Raw genomic sequence first — 25,372 nt, 5'->3', positions numbered from 1 at the left:
TGCTGTCTGAGGGGGGTAGAAACACTATCAGTGACCACAGGCTGCACTGCTGTCTATAGGAGGTAGATACACTAACAGTGACCACAGGCTGCACTGCTGTCTATAGGAGGTAGAAACACTAACAGTGACCACAGGCTGCACTGCTGTCTATAGGAGGTGGAAACACTAACAGTGACCACAGGCTGCACTACTGTCTATGGGAGGTAGAAACACTAACAGTGACCACAGGCTGCACTACTGTCTATAGGAGGAAGAAACACTAACAGTGACCACAGGCTGCACTGCTGTCTATGAGAGGCAGAAACACTAACAGTGACCACAGGCTGCACTGCTGTCAATGGGGGGTAGAAACACTATCAGTGACCACAGGCTGCACTGCTGTCTATAGGAGGTAGATACACTAACAGTGACCACAGGCTGCACTGCTGTCTATAGGAGGTAGAAACACTAACAGTGACCACAGGCTGCACTGCTGTCTATAGGAGGTAGAAACACTAACAGTGACCACAGGCAGGGCCGATCCTACACGGGGTGCAGTGGGTGCCCCGCACCCCAGCGCTGCGGCCCTGGTGACAAGTGGGGGCAGCCGCGGCCGGCGGCAGGGCAGAGCAGGAGATGAGCGCCTCCATTGCGGAAGCGCTCATCTCCATAGTCATCTGTATTGGCGTCCTCAGGACGGCAATACAGATGCCTGTCTGTGCTGCGGCAGAGGAGGGAGAGGTGTGTCCCCTCCTGTTCCTCTGATAGGCTGCCGGCTTAGTGCTGGCAGCCTATCAGAGGCCGGTGATTGCGCGATGACGTCATCGCGTTGCCTGAGCCGTATAGCGAGGGACACAGACGGAAGAGGTGGCCTGCATCGCATCGCATTGCTGGAGGTAAGTATAAGTGTATTATTTTTTTTTATTTTTTTATATAGGTACAATACTGGGCTGGCACATGATAAGGGGGGCTACTGGGCTGGCACATAAGGGGGGCTACTGGGCTGGCACATAAGGGGGGACTACTGGGCTGGGCTGGCACATGATAAGGGGGGCTACTGGGCTGGCACATGATAAGGGGGGACTACTGGGCTGGCACATGATAAGGGGGGACTACTGGGCTGGCACATGATAAGGGGGGACTACTGGGCTGGCACATGATAAGGGGGGCTACTGGCACATGGTATGGGGGGCTACTGGCACATGATATGGGGGCACTCTGGCTACTGGCACATGATATGGGGGCACTCTGGCTACTGGCACATGATAATGGGGGGGATCTGGCTACTGGCACATGATATGGGGGGGGGGGGCTCTGGCTACTGGCACATGATAAGGGGGGGGACTCTGGCTACTGGCACATGATATGGGGGGCTACTGGCACATGATAAGGGGGGCTACTGGCACATGATAAGGGGGCTACTGGCACATGATAAGGGGGGCTACTGGCACATAGGGGGGCTACTGGCACATAAGGGGGGCTACTGGCACATGATATGGGGGGCTCTGGCTACTGGCACATGATATGGGGGGGCTCTGGCTACTGGCACATGATGGTGGGGGGGCTCTTCTTTCTGGCACATGATTGGGGGCACTCTGGCTACTGGCACATGATATGGGGGGCTCTGGCTACTGACACATGATATGGGGGGGCTCTGGCTACTGACACATGATATAGGGGGGCTCTGGCTACTGGCACATGATGGTGGGGGGGGGCTCTGGCTACTGGCACATGATGGTGGGGGGGGGGCTCTGGCTACTGGCACATGATATGGGGGGGGGCTCTGGCTACTGGCACATGATATGGGGGGGGGCTCTGGCTACTGGCACATGATATGGGGGGCTACTGGCACATGATAAGGGGGGCTACTGGCACATGATAAGGGGGCTACTGGCACATGATAAGGGGGGCTACTGGCACATGATAAGGAGGGCTACTGGCACATAGGGGGGCTACTGGCACATAAGGGGGGCTACTGGCACATGATATGGGGGGGCTCTGGCTACTGGCATATGATATGGGGGGCTCTGGCTACTGGCACATGATGGTGGGGGGGGCTCTTATTTCTGGCACATAATTGGGGGCACTCTGGCTACTGGCACATGATATGGGGGGCTCTGGCTACTGACACATGATATGGGGGGGCTCTGGCTACTGACATGATATGGGGGGGCTCTGGCTACTGGCACATGATGGTGGGGGGGCTCTTATTACTGGCACATGATTTGGGGCATCTATGGGGGCACATCTTACTGCAGATTATTGGGGGGCACTATAGGGGCATCTACTGAGGCTAAAAAAGAAGATATTTTATATGGGGGCTCTGTATAGGGGCATTTTATACTGGGACACATTATGGTGGGTACTATGGGGAAGGGGGGGGGCACTATGGGGGTCATCTACGGGGGCACTGAGAAGGGGTATTTTATATTGGCACATTATGGGAACATTAGCTCAACTGGGGGCATTACAAATGTTTTGCATATTATAAGGAGAATTATTACTACTGGGGGGGCATTATGGTGGGCTTTATTACTCCCCCATGGTATGACCCCCTAGTAGCAGCACCAGCCTCTCCCTGCTCTGCTATCCCTCTGCCCTTTCTCCAAATCCTTATTATGAAATCTTTCTCATTAGGTTAAAGCACAACATCAGCTCCGCCGAGCCCCCGGCCAAAGTGTTGAAGTGGCGTCCGAGATCCCCAAGGGCCAAGTCAAGTAACTGTAAGTTTTTATGGGGGTTCTACAAAAGAGCTATCGTGGGGCAAAGTTCATATTCGTGTTTACACACGTGTTTTAAAATGAATGCTTTCTCCTATTATAAACAAGTAAATAATGACGCAATGCTGTGGGGCTGGTGTGCAACTTTTTCCAGGGCTGGTTTTTATCCCCAGTCCGGCCCTGGCCGAGCGAGCCGCCGTGACTTTTTTTTTTTTGATTTTTTTTTTTTTTAAGCCGAGCAGCCGAGCCGCCGATTCGTGGGGCTGAAGTTGTTGCCATAGAAACATTGTAAAGGGGAGGAGTTAGTAAGATAACCACGCCCATGTGGGGGCGCCAGAAATATTTCTGCACCCAGGCGCCTGTGACCCTAGGATCGGCCCTGACCACAGGCTGCACTGCTGTCTATAGGGGGTAGATACCCTAACAGTGACCACAGGCTGCACTGCTGTCTATGGGGGGTAGATACACTAACAGTGACCACAGGCTGCACTGCTGTCTATAGGAGGAAGAAACACTAACAGTGACCACAGGCTGCACTGCTGTCTATGGGAGGAAGAAACACTAACAGTGACCACAGGCTGCACTGCTGTCTATGGGAGGTAGATACACTAACAGTGACCACAGGCTGCACTGCTGTCTATGGGGGGTAGAAACACTAACAGTGACCACAGGCTGCACTGCTGTCTATAGGAGGTAGAAACACTAACAGTGACCACAGGCTGCACTGCTGTCTATGGGAGGAAGAAACACTAACAGTGACCACAGGCTGCACTACTGTCTATAGGGGGTAGAAACACTATCAGTGACCACAGGCTGCACTGCTGTCTATAGGAGGTAGATACACTAACAGTGACCACAGGCTGCACTGCTGTCTATAGGAGGTAGAAACACTAACAGTGACCACAGGCTGCACTGCTGTTTATAGGAGGTAGAAACACTAACAGTGACCACAGGCTGCACTGCTGTCTATAGGAGGTAGATACACTAACAGTGACCACAGGCTGCACTGCTGTCTATAGGAGGTAGAAACACTAACAGTGACCACAGGCTGCACTGCTGTCTATGGGGGGTAGAAACACTAACAGTGACCACAGGCTGAACTGCTGTCTATAGGAGGTAGAAACACTAACAGTGACCACAGGCTGCACTGCTGTCTATAGGAGGCAGAAACACTAACAGTGACCACAGGCTGCACTACTGTCTATGGGAGGAAGAAACACTAACAGTGACCACAGGCTGCACTGCTGTCTATGAGAGGAAGAAACACTAACAGTGACCACAGGCTGCACTGCTGTCTATGAGAGGAAGAAACACTAACAGTGACCACAGGCTGCACTGCTGTCTATGGGGGGTAGAAACACTAACAGTGACCACAGGCTGCACTACTGTCTATGGGAGGTAGATACACTAACAGTGACCACAGGCTGCACTGCTGTCTATAGGAGGAAGAAACACTAACAGTGACCACAGGCTGAACTGCTGTCTATAGGAGGTAGAAATACTAACAGTGACCACAGGCTGCACTACTGTCTATAGGAGGTAGAAACAATAACAGTGACCACAGGCTGCACTGCTGTCTATAGGGGGTAGATACACTAACAGTGACCACAGGCTGCACTACTGTCTATAGGGGGTAGATACACTAACAGTGACCACAGGCTGCACTGCTGTCTATAGGGGGTAGATACACTAACAGTGACCACAGGCTGCACTGCTGTCTATAGGAGGTAGATACACTAACAGTGACCACAGGCTGCGCTGCTGTCTATGGGAGGTAGAAACACTAACAGTGACCACAGGCTGCACTGCTGTCTATAGGAGGTAGATACACTAACAGTGACCACAGGCTGCACTGCTGTCTATGGGAGGTAGAAACACTAACAGTGACCACAGGCTGCACTGCTGTCTATGGGAGGTAGAAACACTAACAGTGACCACAGGCTGCACTGCTGTCTATAGGAGGTAGATACACTAACAGTGACCACAGGCTGCACCGCTGTCTATAGGAGGTAGAAACACTAACAGTGACCACAGGCTGCACTACTGTCTATGGGAGGTAGATACACTAACAGTGACCACAGGCTGCACTACTGTCTATGGGAGGTAGATACACTAACAGTGACCACAGGCTGCACTGCTGTCTATGGGAGGTAGAAACACTAACAGTGACCACAGGCTGCACTGCTGTCTATGGGAGGTAGAAACACTAACAGTGACCACAGGCTGCACTGCTGTCTATGGGAGGTAGAAACACTAACAGTGACCACAGGCTGCACTGCTGTCTATAGGAGGTAGAAACACTAACAGTGACCACAGGCTGCACTGCCGTCTATAGGAGGTAGAAACACTAACAGTGACCACAGGCTGCACTGCTGTCTATAGGAGGTAGAAACACTAACAGTGACCACAGGCTGCACTGCTGTCTATGGGAGGTAGAAACACTAACAGTGACCACAGGCTGCACTGCTGTCTATAGGAGGTAGAAACACTAACAGTGACCACAGGCTGCACTGCTGTCTATAGGAGGTAGAAACACTAACAGTGACCACAGGCTGCACTGCTGTCTATAGGAGGTAGAAACACTAACAGTGACCACAGGCTGCACTGCTGTCTATAGGAGGTAGATACACTAACAGTGACCACAGGCTGCACTGCTGTCTATGGGAGGTAGAAACACTAACAGTGACCACAGGCTGCACTACTGTCTATAGGAGGTAGAAACACTAACAGTGACCACAGGCTGCACTGCTGTCTATGGGAGGTAGAAACACTAACAGTGACCACAGGCTGCACTGCTGTCTATAGGAGGTAGATACACTAACAGTGACCACAGGCTGCACTGCTGTCTATGGGAGGATTTTCACTGACTGAAAGCTCAATAGTATTTTTCTTCACAAACATATTGGGCCGGTATGTTCAGGTATATCTCTATTATTAGACTTATTATATTTGTGTGGTTCGACCACTAGAACCTCCTCTGGGGGCAGAATGAAACACTTGCGGCTGATTTCCTACAGATTACAGCTAATTCTATGTCCCCTTGTAGTGGGACAACCTATAATTGGCTTATTCTAATAGGGAATTCTATTATTCTAAAAGTGACTGTAAAAAGTTTCTTGATAGTCTATGGACTTAGTAGCCCCCCAAACTAGACTTGTGAACAACCATAGTAACCTCCATTCTCAGACATCTAGTTTGATGTGTTGCCCGGGGTATATCAATATCCAGCTATTTTGCCATCATTAGGGGATTTTTTCATTCAACCCTACAGACATTCGCTCACGTCATTCGCCTCAGACCGCACCCTGCACGGTATTTCAGCACAGCTGAATGTGCAAATTGTAGAAAATGCTTCCATGACTGTAGTGAATGCACAAATAGGAAACAATTAGCTTCAGACATTTTCCTAAACACTTTAAATCCTAAGATAAGACTCGCTTTGATTAAAGGCTTCGGGAGCGCACATGTGAATTGTTTCCACCGTTTAACATCCTCCACAGATAACACGAGAAGGCAATTATTTCCAGACATTGTTGGTAGGTTCTAGTATTCAATCCAATTCCTTCCTCACTGATATATTGGTAAGTACCTGCGGAACCTGGACTGAGGAACCCCCCCCCCCCCCCCCCCCCCCTCTTATTAAAGGTGTTGTCAGGAATCGGAAAAATTTGTATGCTTTTTATTTTCTCCCGAAATGGGACCATTCTTGTACGTGGACTGTGCCTAGTACTGCAGCTCAGTCCCAATACCTAAATACTGCAATACCAGGCACAGTCCATGGACAAGAGTGGCATCATTTATTAAACAAGCAGACTCTTTTATATAGTCCATGACACCCCCTTTAAAAAAGCAGACTCTTTTATATAGTCCATGACACCCCTTTAAAAAAGCAGACTATTTTTATAGACTCTTTTTTTTTTAGTTCCGACAACCCTTTAAGACTGGCAGATTTTTTTTATAGTCCCGACAACCCATTTAAAAGCAGACTCTTTTTAATAGTCCCGACAACATATTTAGAAGCTGAATTCTTTTTATAGTCCCTGACAACCCTTTTAAGGCTACATGCACACGACCGCGGTGTGTTTTTTGCGGTCCGCAAAACACGGATGGCGTCCGCGCGAGTTCCGCAATTTGCGTAACGGCACGGACAGCCTTTAATGTAACTGCCTATTCTTGTCCGCAAAGCGGGGCCACGGAACGGAGCAACGGATGCGGACAGTACACGGAGTGCTGTCCGAATCTTTTGCGGGCCCCATTGAAGTCAACGGGTCCGCATCCGGGCCGCCAAAACTGCGGCTCGGATGCGGACCAAAACAACGGCTGTGTGCATGAGGCCTAAGACTCGTTGACATCATTCTGCGTAGTTTCCTGATGATGGTCTTTGTCTCACTCGTGGTTTAGTTGCTGGTAGTTCTTGATGGAAGCGTATGGTGGGTTTGTGCCAACAAAGAGAGGCCAATCTGAACAAGCAGAGCTTCAGCAAGAGCTGCCTGAGCCTCTGATGAGGCGTAGATGGTTTCCAGACTACCACAGACATTGTAGCTGGTAGGTACGCATCGCTAAAAGGTACTGATTTATAGTCACTTTCATAAATATGGTGAAATTCCTGTAATTTGACAATAACACAGAAATGCAATATAGCTCTTTCACAAGACCAGTAGATGATGGTTACAAGAAAAAAATTTAGGACCAATTTGAAAAACAAATATGGGGTAGAACTGGTGGGCTGTCAAGACGCAGACACTGTTTTCTATTCGATTGATAAACATTTATTGTCAATATGGCCGCTGTTTACAGCTGATCACAGACATCTCACTGATGGGACCCTCCAGGGATCTGATGTAATCTGTTGGTGAACCTGGTAGCAAGTCTGTACAGATCTGTATTGATTCTCCAGGTTTGACTCCTTGGCTTGTTTCTGGATTTACCCCTTGGCTACTGAATAGGCTTCTTCTGGCTTTGACTCCTCAGCTCGCTTCTGGATTAACCCCTTGTCTCATAGCAACGCTATGAGTCAATTTCTGACTCTTTAACAGGCCTTGCAGCATGATTTTGGATATAAGCCAAAACAGAGTCTTCTCTGTAAAGAAAAGGCACCCGTCCAGAGACAGCAGCTTTGGGGTTCTTGTGATGGTTTATTACTACATCCTTATGCCTCATGCACACGAACATTGTTTGAGTCCGCATCCGTGCTGCATTTTTTTGTGGCTCGGATGTTGACCCATTCAGTTTAATGGGGCAAAAGAAGCTGCGGACAGCACTCAGCGTGCTGTCCACATCCGAACCTCCGCTCTGTGGCCCTGCAAAAACATAAAACATGTCTTATTCTTGTCCATATCACGGACAAGGATAGGACTGGTCTACTGAGGGCCAGACCTTTCTTTTCCGCAAAATGCGGAATGCACACGGCCGGTATCCACGTTTTGCGGATCTGCGATTTGCGGAGGACTTAGAGTGATATTCAGACACGCTAATTATCATCATCATCATCATCATCATCATTACTATAAAATCCTGCATTTAAATAGGGCAAATATATATACCGGTATACAGGGAGTGCAGAATTATTAGGCAAGTTGTATTTTTGAGGATTAATTTTATTATTGAACAACAACTATGTTCTCAATGAACCCAAAAAACTCATTAATATCAAAGCTGAATATTTTTGGAAGTAGTTTTTAGTTTGTTTTTAGTTTTAGCTATTTTAGGGGGATATCTGTGTGTGCAGGTGACTATTACTGTGCATAATTATTAGGCAACTTAACAAAAAACAAATATATACCCATTTCAATTATTTATTTTTACCAGTGAAACCAATATAACATCTCAACATTCACAAATATACATTTCTGACATTCAAAAACAAAACAAAAACAAATCAGTGACCAATATAGCCACCTTTCTTTGCAAGGACACTCAAAAGCCTGCCATCCATGGATTCTGTCAGTGTTTTGATCTGTTCACCATCAACATTGCGTGCAGCAACAACCACAGCCTCCCAGACACTGTTCAGAGAGGTGTACTGTTTTCCCTCCTTGTAAATCTCACATTTGATGATGGACCACAGGTTCTCAATGGGGTTCAGATCAGGTGAACAAGGAGGCCATGTCATTAGATTTTCTTCTTTTATACCCTTTCTTGCCAGCCACGCTGTGGAGTACTTGGACGCGTGTGATGGAGCATTGTCCTGCATGAAAATCATGTTTTTCTTGAAGGATGCAGACTTCTTCCTGTACCACTGCTTGAAGAAGGTGTCTTCCAGAAACTGGCAGTAGGACTGGAAGTTGAGCTTGACTCCATCCTCAACCCGAAAAGGCCCCACAAGCTCATCTTTGATGATACCAGCCCAAACCAGTACTCCACCTCCACCTTGCTGGCGTCTGAGTCGGACTGGAGCTCTCTGCCCTTTACCAATCCAGCCACGGGCCCATCCATCTGGCCCATCAAGACTCACTCTCATTTCATCAGTCCATAAAACCTTAGAAAAATCAGTCTTGAGATATTTCTTGGCCCAGTCTTGACGTTTCAGCTTGTGTGTCTTGTTCAGTGGTGGTCGTCTTTCAGCCTTTCTTACCTTGGCCATGTCTCTGAGTATTGCACACCTTGTGCTTTTGGGCACTCCAGTGATGTTGCAGCTCTGAAATATGGCCAAACTGGTGGAAAGTGGCATCTTGGCAGCTGCACGCTTGACTTTTCTCAGTTCATGGGCAGTTATTTTGCGCCTTGGTTTTTCCACACGCTTCTTGCGACCCTGTTGACTATTTTGAATGAAACGCTTGATTGTTCGATGATCACGCTTCAGAAGCTTTGCAATTTTAAGAGTGCTGCATCCCTCTGCAAGATATCTCACTATTTTTGACTTTTCTGAGCCTGTCAAGTCCTTCTTTTGACCCATTTTGCCAAAGGAAAGGAAGTTGCCTAATAATTATGCACACCTGATATAGGGTGTTGATGTCATTAGACCACACCCCTTCTCATTACAGAGATGCACATCACCTAATATGCTTAATTGGTAGTAGGCTTTCGAGCCTATACAGCTTGGAGTAAGACAACATGCATAAAGAGGATGATGTGGTCAAAATACTCATTTGCCTAATAATTCTGCACTCCCTGTATTTATAATGAAACATATAAAGCAGGCATCCTCAAACTGCGGCCCTCCAGCTGTTGTAAAACTACAACTCCCACAATGCCCTGCTGTAGGCTGATACCTGTAGGCTGTTCGGGCATTCTGGGAGTTGTAGTTTTGCAACAGCTGGAGGGCCGCAGTTTGAGGATGCCTGATATAAAGTATAACAAATGATATGTTACAGAATTACAAAGTATACTGACATTATCCCGTCCATAGGGCAATGAAAAAAGATAACGACCGTATTTTGTTTCCGTGTCCGATCCGTTTTTTTTAGAAGCCACATTTCCTAGGTGACAATATTCTACTTATGACAAATGGTTGCTGTGGCAGAATGTGGCGTCAGGTCTTCTTCCTACAATGTATCGGATGTTTAGTATCATCTTGTGTCCCGTATGTTTTGTAAGCAGAAGTGACTATATTATGCTTTGCTATGTGTTATATAGGATCGGATTCGTGGTCTCCCACCTGTAAAATACAACAACTCCCAGCGTGCCAGCCACAGGTCCTCCCACAGGATCACCTCTGCTACACGTACAGCTCTCTGAATGGGGTTCCCGTGTCATTCATGGACGGCTACCTCTTCAAGGCAAATGGTGAACATTTAGCGTAATGTGATTTCCTCGGATGGAGTCAAGTGACATTTCTCTGCCGCCATTTTCATGAAATTCAGCCTAGTTAGGAATCCTGAATTGCTTGTGGGGGTACCAGATGGTATTTTCTTTAATATATGTTGGCTAGAAAAATGGACGCGCTTAAGCGCCCGTGCACACGACAATTGCCTTTTTTTGTGGTGCCCAAATGGTGGATCCGCAAAACACGAATACCAGTCGTGTGCGTTTAGCATTTTGCGGAACGGAATGTCCGGCCCTCCGTAGACCTCCGTCGTATCCTTGTCCGTAATGCAGACAAGAGTAGGACATGTTTTGCGGCGTGCTGTCCGCATCTTTTGCGGTCCCATTGAAGTGAATGGGTCCGCATCCGACCCACAAAAAATGCTGATCGCATGAGCCCTTAAACTTGATAAGATGGAGAAGAGGAAGGGAAGGTCTACTATGACCAAACCTCAACCTGAACCTATGGCCACATCTGACCATCGGCATCCGCTTCTTATCAACCCTTTAAACAGCAGAGTCAACCCTATTAAACAAGCTTCCTGTCTGGTAGGGTTGACCCTGCTGATTCAAATGATACTTGTCTTCTGAAAATTGTTTGAAGTTTGCTACTGCATCATGGCTCCCATAGTTGGTAAGGGGCCCATGATCTTTAATGTTCTGCAGGTCCAGATTAATCTTTGCCTCGGGTGGCAATTAAGGATTTAGGATTAAAAGGACACAGATGAAAGGTTTCTTAAAGGGAATCCGTCACCAGCAACCTTCCTATAAAACTGTTTGCATACACACATAGCTGTGGTTCGCCTATTTATAACATTGCTTTTCTTTTGTAGATATGTAGCTCCATTCCCACGTTATGATACTTTTTCTTCAATATGCAAATTAGGCCTTTGGTGCAATGAGGGTGTCACCATTGCTCTTGTTGCACGCAAGCTCTACTCCTTGCTGTGGGCAGCCTCTCCCTGGCTGCCTTTATTGACACACAGTGGCAAAGCAGCCAGGGCGGGGCTTGATTGGAAAAAGAGCAATGGGGATGCCCTCATTGCACCAAAGGCCTCATTTGCATATTAAGAAAAACAGAATAAAAACTGCATTTTAAATCAAGTGACCCACAGCTATGTAGCTATGCAGACAGTTGGATATGGAGGTGCCCTTTAAAGGGCACCTATCGGCAGGATGAACCCTAATAAAATATGGTAGTGTTGATCCTACTGACTCAAGTGATACCTGTCTTGTAAAAATTGCTTTTGGAATTCCCAAGAAAAAGGTATTTTATTCTTTATGGAAATGAGGGCTTCAGTGCACTGAGGGGTGTGGCCAGCACTGGAAACCTGGGCAAATGAGGTACCTTGAGGGGTTAGGCCCCACCCCTTCAGTGCACTGAGGGGTGTGGCCACCACTGGAAACCTGGGCTAAATGAGGTACCTTGAGGGGTTAGGCCCCACCCCTTCAGTGCACTGAGGGGTGTGGCCAGCACTGGAAACCTGGGCAAATGAGGTACCTTGAGGGGTTAGGCCCCACCCCTTCAGTGCACTGAAGCCCTCAATTGCATAAAAAACTAACAGTTTTTTCCCCCCTACGACTGCCACAACCGATCTTCACAAGACAGGAGGATCAACCCTACCAGGCAGTATGCTTGGTTTAATAATGTTCATCCTGCTGATAAGTGCTTTTCAAGAAATTAGTCATCAGTGGCAACATCTATGTCCTTGTGATACGGAGCTATCGTCAGTGGCAAAGCTAATCTGGGCCCCCAGAGCAGATCTTGGGCCCCTTACCTACCAATTTTGCAAATTCTGTAAATAATAAAGGGGTAAGCAATGGACCCCCAAGCACGGCCCTGATGCCTTCTTGGACATTTCACCCCTCAATAACCTCTATTGAAACTTTGTTGCACAGTAGGCTCTTTGTAACCCTATGTGATACTCCACGTGTGGTCCACATCCCTGACGGTTGACATGAGTAGCGTTCTCAGTAGTCCTGGAGACGCGGCCGACCACCTGGTGACCCCATGGGGTGACATCTACACATTTGTAAGCATTGCTATTGGTATTAGTCAACAGCCTCGAGAGAGAAGTTTAGCTCGCCACACCTTAATGCACGGTGATTGCAAAATGTTGTACTTTCCTGCCATATCTGGAACAGGCTGCGCTGGAAGGAAATGTTCAGACCCAGATAATATATGAAGTTGGCACCACGATGTAGCCAGTGCCATCCGTGATAAGTGATGGGTGTGTATATTCTGGCACTGCAGCACAGATGTAATAGTGAACGTCGTATTAGGAATATTGTATAACACAACATGTTTACATTTCGTGAACGATCAAATGTTCACGAACCGCAAGTTCGCGGCGGGTCCCATTCACTTTAATGGCAGGTGAACCTGAAAAACCTTCAGCTCATATTTGCAGCCAAGAAATAATTACTAGAAGTGCACAAATAGTCCCACAACATGGACAGTGACAAACCAGATGGATTATTCGAATGCGATCTCTATTCATTATTTTTTTCAATGAGAAATATCGGCAATGTAATTTTCGCGTAAATGCACTCTACAGTACCCAAATGCACTATAAAGAAAGTATATTGGTATATAACACCCCACGTCAATCAGTTTTTTGGGGGGACGACTGGTATATCACACCAGTAGAAATTATTTGTCCCAATAACGCTCGTCCCTCTATATACCTGCGGTATCGCAGCAGAACCGCACACAACTGCCGCACAATACAAATGCACTATACACTGCGTGCAGAATTATTAGGCAAATGAGTATTTTGACCACATCATCCTCTTTATGCATGTTGTCTTACTCCAAGCTGTATAGGCTCGAAAGCCTACTACCAATTAAGCATATTAGGTGATGTGCATCTCTGTAATGAGAAGGGGTGTGGTCTAATGACATCAACACCCTATATCAGGTGTGCATAATTATTAGGCAACTTCCTTTCCTTTGGCAAAATGGGTCAAAAGAAGGACTTGACAGGCTCAGAAAAGTCAAAAATAGTGAGATATCTTGCAGAGGGATGCAGCACTCTTAAAATTGCAAAGCTTCTGAAGCGTGATCATCGAACAATCAAGCGTTTCATTCAAAATAGTCAACAGGGTCGCAAGAAGCGTGTGGAAAAACCAAGGCGCAAAATAACTGCCCATGAACTGAGAAAAGTCAAGCGTGCAGCTGCCAAGATGCCACTTGCCACCAGTTTGGCCATATTTCAGAGCTGCAACATCACTGGAGTGCCCAAAAGCACAAGGTGTACAATACTCAGAGACATGGCCAAGGTAAGAAAGGCTGAAAGACGACCACCACTGAACAAGACACACAAGCTGAAACGTCAAGACTGATTTTTCTAAGGTTTTATGGACTGATGAAATGAGAGTGAGTCTTGATGGGCCAGATGGATGGGCCCGTGGCTGGATTGGTAAAGGGCAGAGAGCTCCAGTCCGACTCAGACGCCAGCAAGGTGGAGGTGGAGTACTGGTTTGGGCTGGTATCATCAAAGATGAGCTTGTGGGGCCTTTTCGGGTTGAGGATGGAGTCAAGCTCAACTCCCAGTCCTACTGCCAGTTTCTGGAAGACACTTTCTTCAAGCAGTGGTACAGGAAGAAGTCTGCATCCTTCAAGAAAAACATGATTTTCATGCAGGACAATGCTCCATCACACGCGTCAAAGTACTCCACAGCGTGGCTGGCAAGAAAGGGTATAAAAGAAGAAAATCTAATGACATGGCCTCCTTGTTCACCTGATCTGAACCCCATTGAGAACCTGTGGTCCATCATCAAATGTGAGATTTACAAGGAGGGAAAACAGTACACCTCTCTGAACAGTGTCTGGGAGGCTGTGGTTGCTGCTGCACGCAATGTTGATGGTGATCAGATCAAAACACTGACAGAATCCATGGATGGCAGGCTTTTGAGTGTCCTTGCAAAGAAAGGTGGCTATATTGGTCACTGATTTGTTTTTGTTTTGTTTTTGAATGTCAGAAATGTATATTTGTGAATGTTGAGATGTTATATTGGTTTCACTGGTAAAAATAAATAATTGAAATGGGTATATATTTGTTTTTTGTTAAGTTGCCTAATAATTATGCACAGTAATAGTCACCTGCACACACAGATATCCCCCTAAAATAGCTAAAACTAAAAACAAACTAAAAACTACTTCCAAAAATATTCAGCTTTGATATTAATGAGTTTTTTGGGTTCATTGAGAACATGGTTGTTGTTCAATAATAAAATTAATCCTCAAAAATACAACTTGCCTAATAATTCTGCACTCCCTGTAATATACCGTCTAACATAGAAAGTATATTATAACATTGTACAAGGAAGGCAATCCATTAGAATATACAACCTTTAATAATGTTACTATGAGGGTCCATTCACATGTCCGTAAGTGTTTTGCAGATCCGCAAAACACGGACACCGGCAATGTCCGTGTTTTGTGGACCGCACATCGCCGGCACTATAACAGAAAATGCCTAATCTTGTCTGCAATTGCGGACAAGAATAGGACATGTTAAAAAAAAAAAACGGAAACGGAAGCACGGATGCGGAAGTGCGGATCCGCAAATGCGGATGCGGACAGCAGATTCCGGCCCCATTGAAAATGAATGGGTCTGCACCTGTTCCGCAAAATTGCGGAACGGATGCGGACCCATTTTGCGAACGTGTGAATGGAAAAGATATCCCTCAAAATGAAAATAAACTTTTATAATGAGTCAAAAACACATCGATCTCTATAGTGATCACCTGGAAGTCAGGGGCCTAGGGGCTAGGGGCTTACTAGGGCCATTTTTATATAGGGTAAGGTTCCGGACGGGGTCGCTCTTATCAGGGCGGGTGGTCTGTGGTTAGCACCCCCCTGTAGGGCAATATCAGGGACAGTTCTTCGCCCACCCTGTCCTTCAATACCACATCATCATCTAGCCCAGTTAATGGATGGTTTTTGCTTTCCCTCCGGGACTCATCGATGTGCACTGGAACCCCCCGGATTGTGGTAGGACATATGGTTTCTGATTTGGTGCCGCCGAGAACTTGTTATTTATGCTTTTTGCTTAACTTTAATAATTTTATATATTATAAGTATATCACACCCCTCAGTATATCACACCTATCGATAGCACACCGATACTAGTGCTTAAAAGGACTTTTGTGGCCCTATTAGCTAGCGTTTGGTGTCCCTAACAGTCTGTCCCTGCTCCACACAGCAACCTCTCCCTACACTGGCAAAAGACAGAATGTAAAATGGCGGCCAGATCAGGTTTATTTATAGGGTAGGGGGTACGTCCATGTGCTGAAACGTCTCAATTGTCTGTCCTGTCCCACCTGATGGATGTGTCATAGGTCAAAGTTCTTCACAATGTAAAAGAATATGGTGGGCGCGAATATCTCCATATGTTCGCATGTTCGGCGAATCGCGAATCCGCAAGGTTCGCTGCGAAACGACCGCCGGGCGAACCACAAGGCCATCTCTAATGCCCAGGGTTAGGGTGCATTCACACGACAGTGAAAGAAACTGGATAAACTGTCAGTTTTTCATGGCTGTTTTGCATCCGTGTGCACATCCATTTTCTGCCCATGTATCAATTTTTAACAGCTGTGAAAACGGATAAATGGATAAATGTCATTGATTTGTTTTTCTAACATCCAAACACTTGCAATGCCCTCAGTATAAAAAATAGTGTCCCCTTGGCATCCAATGGCCCCCATAGTATCTATAATGGCCTCATAGTGCCTCCAAAATCTATAATGGACCCATAGTTAGTGTTTCCAGTACCTATAATGGCTCCATAGTGCCCCCAGTATCTATAATGGCCTCATAGTGCCCCAGTGTATGTAACGGCTCCAAAGTGACCCCAGTATCTATAATGGCCCCATAGTGCTCCTAGTATCCATAATGGCCCCATAGTGCCTCCAGTATCTATAATGGCCTCATAGTGCCCCACTGTATGTAACGGCTCCAAAGTGCCCCCAGTATCTATAATGGCCCCATAGTACACCCATCAATAATGCCTTCATAGTGCCCCCAGTATCTATAATGGCCCCATAGTGCTCCTAGTATCCATAATGGCCCCAAAGTGCCCCAGTATCCATAATGGCCTCATAGTGCCTCCAGTATCCATAATGGCCCCATAGTGCTCCCAGTATCTATAATGGCCCCATAGTGCTCCTAGTATCCATAATGGCCTCATAGTGCCTCCAGTATCTATAATGGCCTCATAGTGCCCCACTGTATGTAACGGCTCCAAAGTGCCCCCAGTATCTATAATGGCCCCATAGTACACCCATCAATAATGCCTTCATAGTGCCCCCAGTATCTATAATGGCCCCATAGTGCTCCTAGTATCCATAATGGCCCCAAAGTGCCCCAGTATCCATAATGGCCTCATAGTGCCTCCAGTATCCATAATGGCCCCATAGTGCTCCCAGTATCTATAATGGCCTCATAGTGCCCCAGTGTATGTAACGGCTCCAAAGTGCCCCCAGTATCTATAATGGCCCCATAGTGCTCCTAGTATCCATAATGGCCCCATAGTGCTCCTAGTATCCATAATGGCCCCATAGTGCTCCTAGTATCCATAATGGCCCCATAGTGCTCCTAGTATCCATAATGGCCCCATAGTGCTCCTAGTATCCATAATGGCCCCATAGTGCCCCAGTATATATAACGGCTCCAAAGTGACCCCAGTATCTATAATGGCCTCATAGTGCCCCCATCAATAATGCCTTCATAGTGCCCCCATCAATAATGCCTTCATAGTGCCCCCATCAATAATGCCTTCATAGTGCCCCCAGTATAAATAATGCTCCTTTTACTGCCCACCATCCCACACATTTAAATGTTTTTTTCCTCACATTTTTGGAGTCCTTTCTTCCCTGAGCATGTCAGTCCACCACTGAATGGAGGAGAAGGTGGACTAGAAAGATAAACAGCAGGGGGCGCTACCAGAGATGTAATGTACATAAAAAACTAATATTTTTATTGCATGTATACTGCAATCTAACGTCACTTGAAATGCCCTAACCGCCCTTCCACACCTCTGCTTGCTCATGGATATCGGAGAACACTCGTCAATCAGAATGCTGAGTAACCATCAGTTAGATTTTGGTTCTGTGATTGGTCATCCGAAAAACAAGCAGCCAGAATTTACTAATCCCAGAGCTATCCAGATTAGGGTATAACACAAGTTATATTGTATGTCATAGGAAGATCGATAATGGCCTCAGGATACAATAATTCCAGCAGACAATGGTCTTTTCTGACCCATCCAGACTCAGCATACAATGTCTCAGACCCAGATCCAACCCATCAAGGCCACTTCTCTGGTGAAATACTTGTATTAGTTGATATTTAGCAGTTATTCCGGACTGTTATATGTAAGGACTTGTGTTATCTCTCTTAGTTATCTGCTTATTTTTCTTAAATCTTAATTTTCTCTTATCTTGGGTGGCATTTTGGGGCTTTGGAACCAATTACTCAACATACAATGGTCGTCCTGGAACCAATTAATATTGTAACTTGAGGGACCACTGTACTGTAATTAGGGTTGGGTTGCTCACAAGGATATCTCAAATTCCTGCAGCTCTAGGAGCCAAACTGATGGGCTTCAGTGACATCACTGAGGTCGCACATGCTCAGTTCTATCCTTCTATACTGCCACCAGCCATATCTTCTGTTAGAAGCAGTGACAGTTACAGGGACAGAGCTGCTGCAGAAAGGACACTCCCCTGAGCTATGATAGAGAGAGCAGCTGCAGAAAGGACACACCCCTGAGCTGTGAAAGCGAGAGCGGCTGCAGAAAGGACACACCCCTGAGCTGTGAAAGCGAGAGCGACTGCAGAAAGGACACACCCCTGAGCTGTGAAAGCGAGAGCGACTGCAGAAAGGACACACCCATGAGCTGTGAAAGCGAGAGCGGCTGCAGAAAGGACACACCCCTGAGCTCTAACAGAGAGAGCGGCTGCAGAAAGGACACACCCCTGAGCTCTGACAGAGAGGACAGACCCCTGAGCTGTGAAAGCGAGAGCGGCTGCAGAAAGAACACACCCCTGATCTCTGACAGAGAGAGCGGCTGCAGAAAGGACAGACCCCCTGAGCTTTGATAGAAAGAGAGCTGCAGCAGAAAGGACATGCCTCCTTAGGTGAGACACTGAGAGAGCTGCCCTAAAAAGGACACACCCCTGAGCTGTGACAAGAGAGATCTGTAGCAGAATGGACACACCCCTGAGCTGCCAGCTTGAAATAAATCTTTCAGAGCAATTGGAGCAATGAATGGGGAGATCTCTGGATCCATGTGAGGATTGCCCTGTGCTATATGATGTCTGATTTTCATTTTTTACATTTAAGGTCCATTCACACGTCCGTGGAATGGGTCCGGATCCATTCCGCAACGTTGCGGAACGAATCCGGACCCATTCATTCTCTATAGGGCAGGAATGGATGCGGACAGCGCACAGTATGCTGTCTGCATCCGCATTTATGGAGCGCTGCCCCGATCTTCTAGTCCCGAAAAAAATAGAATTGTGGACAAGAATAGGCAGTTCTATGGGGGTGCCGGCCGGGTGTATTGCGGATCCACAAAACACTACGGACGTGTGAATGGACCCTAATCGTGATATACCATTCAGAATTCTGCAAAATCTGGATAAAAACAATTGTTGGAAGTAAAGTGTCCCATAACATCTTCATTATGTTGTAAATCAAATTACAAATTGTGTAAAGCTTCGGAGCATAAGTCAATCTGGAAGTGAACACACGCGTCTTCCCCAAATTGATGATCAGTTATTCACTCAGACAGCTCATCCCATTACTAGAGAGAGAAACGGCGCGACGTCACTGACAGCGTGGAGAAATCCGGGTCTGCACGTGAGAGCGGATTAACAGGTTGACTTGACATTGCTAAGATTCCAGTGATAAATGGCTCAGACATTAGAACCTTGTCAGACATGAACGGAGGTCAGAAGAACACAAGACATAACCGCCTCCAATGTGAATAATACCGACATATAGAAAAACAAAACAGAAAAACATCGCCAGACGCAACAAGTAAGGCGATAGTGGTTAGTTCAGTAACTACCCACAGTATTATAGTAGTTATATTCTTGTACATAGGAGGCAGTATTATAGTAGTTATAGTCTTGTTCATAGGAGCAGTATTATAGTAGTTATATTCTTGTACATAGGAGGCAGTATTATAGTAGTTATATTCTTGTACATAGGAGCAGTATTATAGTAGTTATATTCTTGTACAGAGGAGGCAGTATTATAGTAGTTATAGTCTTGTTCATAGGAGCAGTATTATAGTAGTTATATTCTTGTACATAGGAGCAGTATTATAGTAGTTATATTCTTGTACATAGAAGACAGTATTATAGTAGTTATATTCTTGTACATAGAAGACAGTATTATAGTAGTTATATTCTTGTACATAGGAGGCAGTATTATAGTAGTTATATTCTTGTACATAGGAGCAGTATTATAGTAGTTATATTCTTGTACATAGGAGGCAGTATTATAGTAGTTATATTCTTGTACATAGGAGGCAGTATTATAGTAGTTATATTCTTGTATATAGGAGGCCGTATTATAGTAGTTATATTCTTGTATATAGGAGCAGTATTATAGTAGTTATATTCTTGTACCTAGGAGCAGTATTATAGTAGTTATATTCTTGTACATAGGAGCAGTATTATAGTAGTTATATTCTTGTACATAGGAGCAGTATTATAGTAGTTATATTCTTGTACATAGGAGCAGTATTATAGTAGTTATATCCTTGTACATAGGAGGCAGTATTATAGTAGTTATATTCTTGTACATAGGAGCAGAATTATAGTAGTTATATTCTTGTACATAGGAGCAGTATTATAGTAGTTATATTCTTGTAAATAGGAGCAGTGTTATAGTAGTTATATTCTTGTACATAGGAGCAGTATTATAGTAGTTATATCCTTGTACATAGGAGGCAGTATAATAGTAGTAATATTCTTGTACATAGGAGCAGTATTATAGTAGTTATATTCTTGTGCATAGGAGCAGTATTATAGTAGTTATATTCTTGTACATAGGAGCAGTATTATAGTAGTTATATTCTTGTACATAGGAGGCAGTATTATAGTAGTTATATTCTTGTAAATAGGAGCAGTGTTATAGTAGTTATATTCTTGTACATAGGAGCAGTGTTATAGTACTTATATTCTTGTACATAGGAGCAGTATTATAGTAGTTATATTCTTGTACATAGGAGCAGTGTTATAGTAGTTATATTCTTGTACATAGGAGGCAGTATTATAGTAGTTATATTCTTGTACATAGGAGGCAGTATTATAATAGTTATATTCTTGTACATAGGAGCAGTATTATAGTAGTTATATTCTTGTACATAGGAGCAGTATTATAGTAGTTATATTCTTGTACATAGCAGCAGTATTATAGTAGTTATATTCTTGTACATAGGAGGCAGTATCATAGTAGTTATATTCTTGTACATAGGAGGCAGTATTATAGTAGTTATTTACTTGTATATAGCAGCAGTATTATAGTAGTTATATACTTGTACATAGGAGGCAGTATTATAGTAGTTATATTCTTGTACATAGGAGCAGTATTATAGTAGTTATATTCTTGTATATAGGATTAGTATTATAGTAGTTATATTCTTGTACATAGGATAAGTATTATAGTGGTTATATTCTTGTACATAGGAGCAGTATTATAGTAGTTATATTCTTGTACATAGGAGCAGTATTATAGTAGTTATATTCTTGTACATAGGAGGCAGTATTATAGTAGTTATATTCTTGTACATAGGAGGCAGTATTATAGTAGTTATATTCTTGTACATAGGAGGCAGTATTATAGTAGTTATATTTTTGTACATAGGAGCAGTATTATAGTAGTTATATTCCTGTACATAGGAGCAGTATTATAGTAGTTATATTCTTGTACATAGGAGGCCGTATTATAGTAGTTATATTCTTGTATATAGGAGCAGTATTATAGTAGTTATATTCTTGTACATAGGAGCAGTATTATAGTAGTTATATTCTTGTACATAGGAGCAGTATTATAGTAGTTATATCCTTGTACATAGGAGGCAGTATTATAGTAGTTATATTCTTGTACATAGGAGCAGAATTATAGTAGTTATATTCTTGTACATAGGAGCAGTATTATAGTAGTTATATTCTTGTAAATAGGAGCAGTATTATAGTAGTTATATTCTTGTACATAGGAGCAGTGTTATAGTACTTATATTCTTGTACATAGGAGCAGTATTATAGTAGTTATATTCTTGTACATAGGAGCAGTATTATAGTAGTTATATTCTTGTACATAGGAGCAGTATTATAGTAGTTATATTCTTGTACATAGGAGCAGTATTATAGTAGTTATATTCTTGTAAATAGGAGCAGTATTATAGTAGTTATATTCTTGTACATAGGAGCAGTGTTATAGTACTTATATTCTTGTACATAGGAGCAGTATTATAGTAGTTATATTCTTGTACATAGGAGCAGTATTATAGTAGTTATATTCTTGTACATAGGAGCAGTATTATAGTAGTTATATTCTTGTACATAGGAGCAGTATTATAGTAGTTATATTCTTGTACATAGGAGGCAGTATTATAGTAGTTATATTCTTGTACATAGGAGGAAGTATTATAATAGTTATATTCTTGTACATAGGATAAGTATTATAGTGGTTATATTCTTGTACATAGGAGCAGTATTATAGTAGTTATATTCTTGTACATAGGAGCAGTATTATAGTAGTTATATTCTTGTACATAGGAGGCAGTATTATAGTAGTTATATTCTTGTACATAGGAGGCAGTATTATAGTAGTTATATTCTTGGACATAGGAGGCAGTATTATAGCAGATCTGAATGTTGAAATGAATTCCCCATTAAAAGTGTCCTGTCTGACCCAGGAAGAAGTACAACAGCGACTTAAAAAGCTCAAAATAGACAAATCGCCAGGACCGGATGGCATACACCCCCGTATCCTAAGGGAATTAAGTAATGTCATAGCCAGACCCTTATTTCTGATATTTGCGGACTCTATACTGACAGGGAATGTCCCACAGGATTGGCGCATAGCAAATGTGGTGCCAATATTCAAAAAGGGTCCAAAAACAGAGCCTGGAAACTATAGGCCGGTAAGTTTAACATCTGTTGTGGGTAAACTGTTTGAAGGTTTTCTGAGAGATGCTATGTTAGAGCATCTTAACGGAAAAAAGCAAATAACACCATATCAGCATGGCTTCGTGAGGGACCGGTCATGTCAAACTAATTTAATCAGTTTCTATGAGGAGGTAAGTTCTAGACTTGACAGCGGCGAATCAATGGATGTCGTGTATCTGGACTTCTCCAAAGCATTTGACACTGTACCGCATAAAAGGTTAGTATATAAAATGAGAATTCTCGGACTGGGAGAAAACGTCTGTATGTGGGTAAGTAACTGGCTGAGTGATAGAAAACAGAGGGTGGTTATTAACGGTACATACTCAGATTGGGTCACTGTCACTAGTGGAGTACCTCAGGGGTCAGTATTGGGCCCTATTCTCTTCAATATATTTATTAATGATCTTGTAGAAGGCTTGCATAGTAAAGTATCAATTTTCGCAGATGACACTAAACTGGGTAAAGTAATTAACACTGAAGAGGACAGTATACTACTACAGATGGATCTGGATAGATTGGAGGCTTGGGCAGATAAGTGGCAGATGAGGTTTAACACTGATAAATGTAAAGTTATGCACATGGGAAGGAATAATGCAAGTCACCCGTACATACTAAATGGTAAAACACTCGGTAACACTGACATGGAAAAGGATCTAGAAATTTTAATAAACAACAAACTAAGCTGCAGAAACCAGTGTCAGGCAGCTGCTGCCAAGGCCAATAAGATAATGGGTTGCATCAGAAGGGGCATAGATGCCAGTGATGAGAACATAGTCCTACTACTTTACAAATCATTAGTCAGACCACACATGGAGTACTGTGTACAGTTCTGGGCTCCAGTGAACAAGGCAGACATAGCAGAGCTGGAGAGGGTCCAGAGGAGGGCAACTAAAGTAATAACTGGAATGGGGCAACTACAGTACCCTGAAAGATTATCAAAATTAGGGTTATTCACGTTAGAAAAAAGACGACTGAGGGTAGATCTAATTACTATGTATAAATATATCAGGGGTCAGTACAGAGATCTCTCCCATCATCTATTTATCCCCAGGACTGTGACTGTGACGAGGGGACATCCTCTGCGTCTGGAGGAAAGAAGGTTTGTACACGAACATAGAAGAGGATTCTTTACGGTAAGAGCAGTGAGACTATGGAACTCTCTGCCTGAGGAGGTGGTGATGGTGAGTACAATAAAGGAATTCAAGAGGGGCCTGGACGTATTTCTGGAGCGTAATAATATTACAGGCTATAGCTACTAGAGAGGGGTCGTTGATCCAGGGAGTTATTCTGATTGGAGTCGGGAAGGAATTTTTAATCCCCTAAAGTAAGGAAAATTGGCTTCTACCTCACAGGTTTTTTTTTGCCTTCCTCTGGATCAACTTGCAGGATAACAGGCCGAACTGGATGGACAAATGTCTTTTTTCGGCCTTATATACTATGTTACTATGTTACTATGTTTATTCTTGTACATAGGAGCAGTATTATAGTAGTTATATTCTTGTACATAGGAGCAGTATTATAGTAGTTATATCCTTGTACATAGGAGCAGTATTATAGTAGTTATATTCTTGTACATAGGAGCAGTATTATAGTAGTTATATTCTTGTACATAGGAGGCAGTATTATAGTAGTTATATTCTTGTACATAGGAGGCAGTATTATAGTAGTTATATTCCTGTACATAGGAGCAGTATTATAGTAGTTATAGTCTTGTATATAGGAGTAGTATTATAGTAGTTATATTCTCGTACATACAGGGCAGTATTATAGTAGTTATATTCTTGTACATTCGGAGGCAGTATTATAGAAGTTATAGTCTTGTTCATAGGAGCAGTATTATAGTAGTTATATTCTTGTATATAGGAGCAGTATTATAGTAGTTATATTCTTGTATATAGGAGCAGTATTATAGTAGTTTTATTCTTGTACATAGGAGGCAGTATTATAGTAGTTATATTCTTGTACATAGGAGCAGTATTATAGCAGTTATATTCTTGTATATAGGAGCAGTATTACAGTATAGTAGTTATAGTCTTGTACATAGGAGCAGTATTATAGTAGTTATATTCTTGTACATAGGAGCAGTATTATAGTAGTTATATTCTTGTATATAGGAGAAGTATTATAGCAGTTATATTCTTGTACATAGGAGGCAGTATTATAGTAGTTATATTCTTGTACATAGGATCAGTATTATAGTAGTTATTTTCTTGTACATAGGAGCAGTATTATAGTAGTTATATTCTTGTAAATAGGAGGCAGTATTATAGTAGTTATATTCTTGTACATAGGAGCAGTATTATAGAAATTATATTCTTGTACATAGGAGCAGTATTATAGTAGTTATATTCTTGTACATAGGAGCAGTATTATAGTAGTTATATTCCTGTACATAGGAGCAGTATTATAGTAGTTATATTCTTGTACATGGGAGCAGTATTATAGTAGTTATATTCATGTACAAAGGAGGCAGTATTATAGTAGTTATATTCTTGCACAAAAGAGGCAGTATTATAGTAGTTATATTCTTGTACAAAGGAGGCAGTATTATAGTAATTATATTCTTGTACATAGGAGGCAGTATTATAGTAGTTATATTCTTGTACATAGGAGCAGTATTATAGCAGTTATATTCTTGTACATAGGAGCAGTATTATAGTAGTTATATTCTTGTAAATAGGAGCAGTATTATAGTAGTTATATTCTTGTACAGAGGAGGCAGTATTATACAGGGAGTG

The sequence above is a fragment of the Bufo bufo genome, chromosome 3 (genome assembly GCF_905171765.1).
Source record: "Bufo bufo chromosome 3, aBufBuf1.1, whole genome shotgun sequence".
In the NCBI taxonomy this organism is placed as follows: domain Eukaryota; kingdom Metazoa; phylum Chordata; class Amphibia; order Anura; family Bufonidae; genus Bufo; species Bufo bufo.
The sequence above is the reverse complement of the archived record's forward strand: the minus strand, read 5'-3'. Positions refer to the sequence as shown.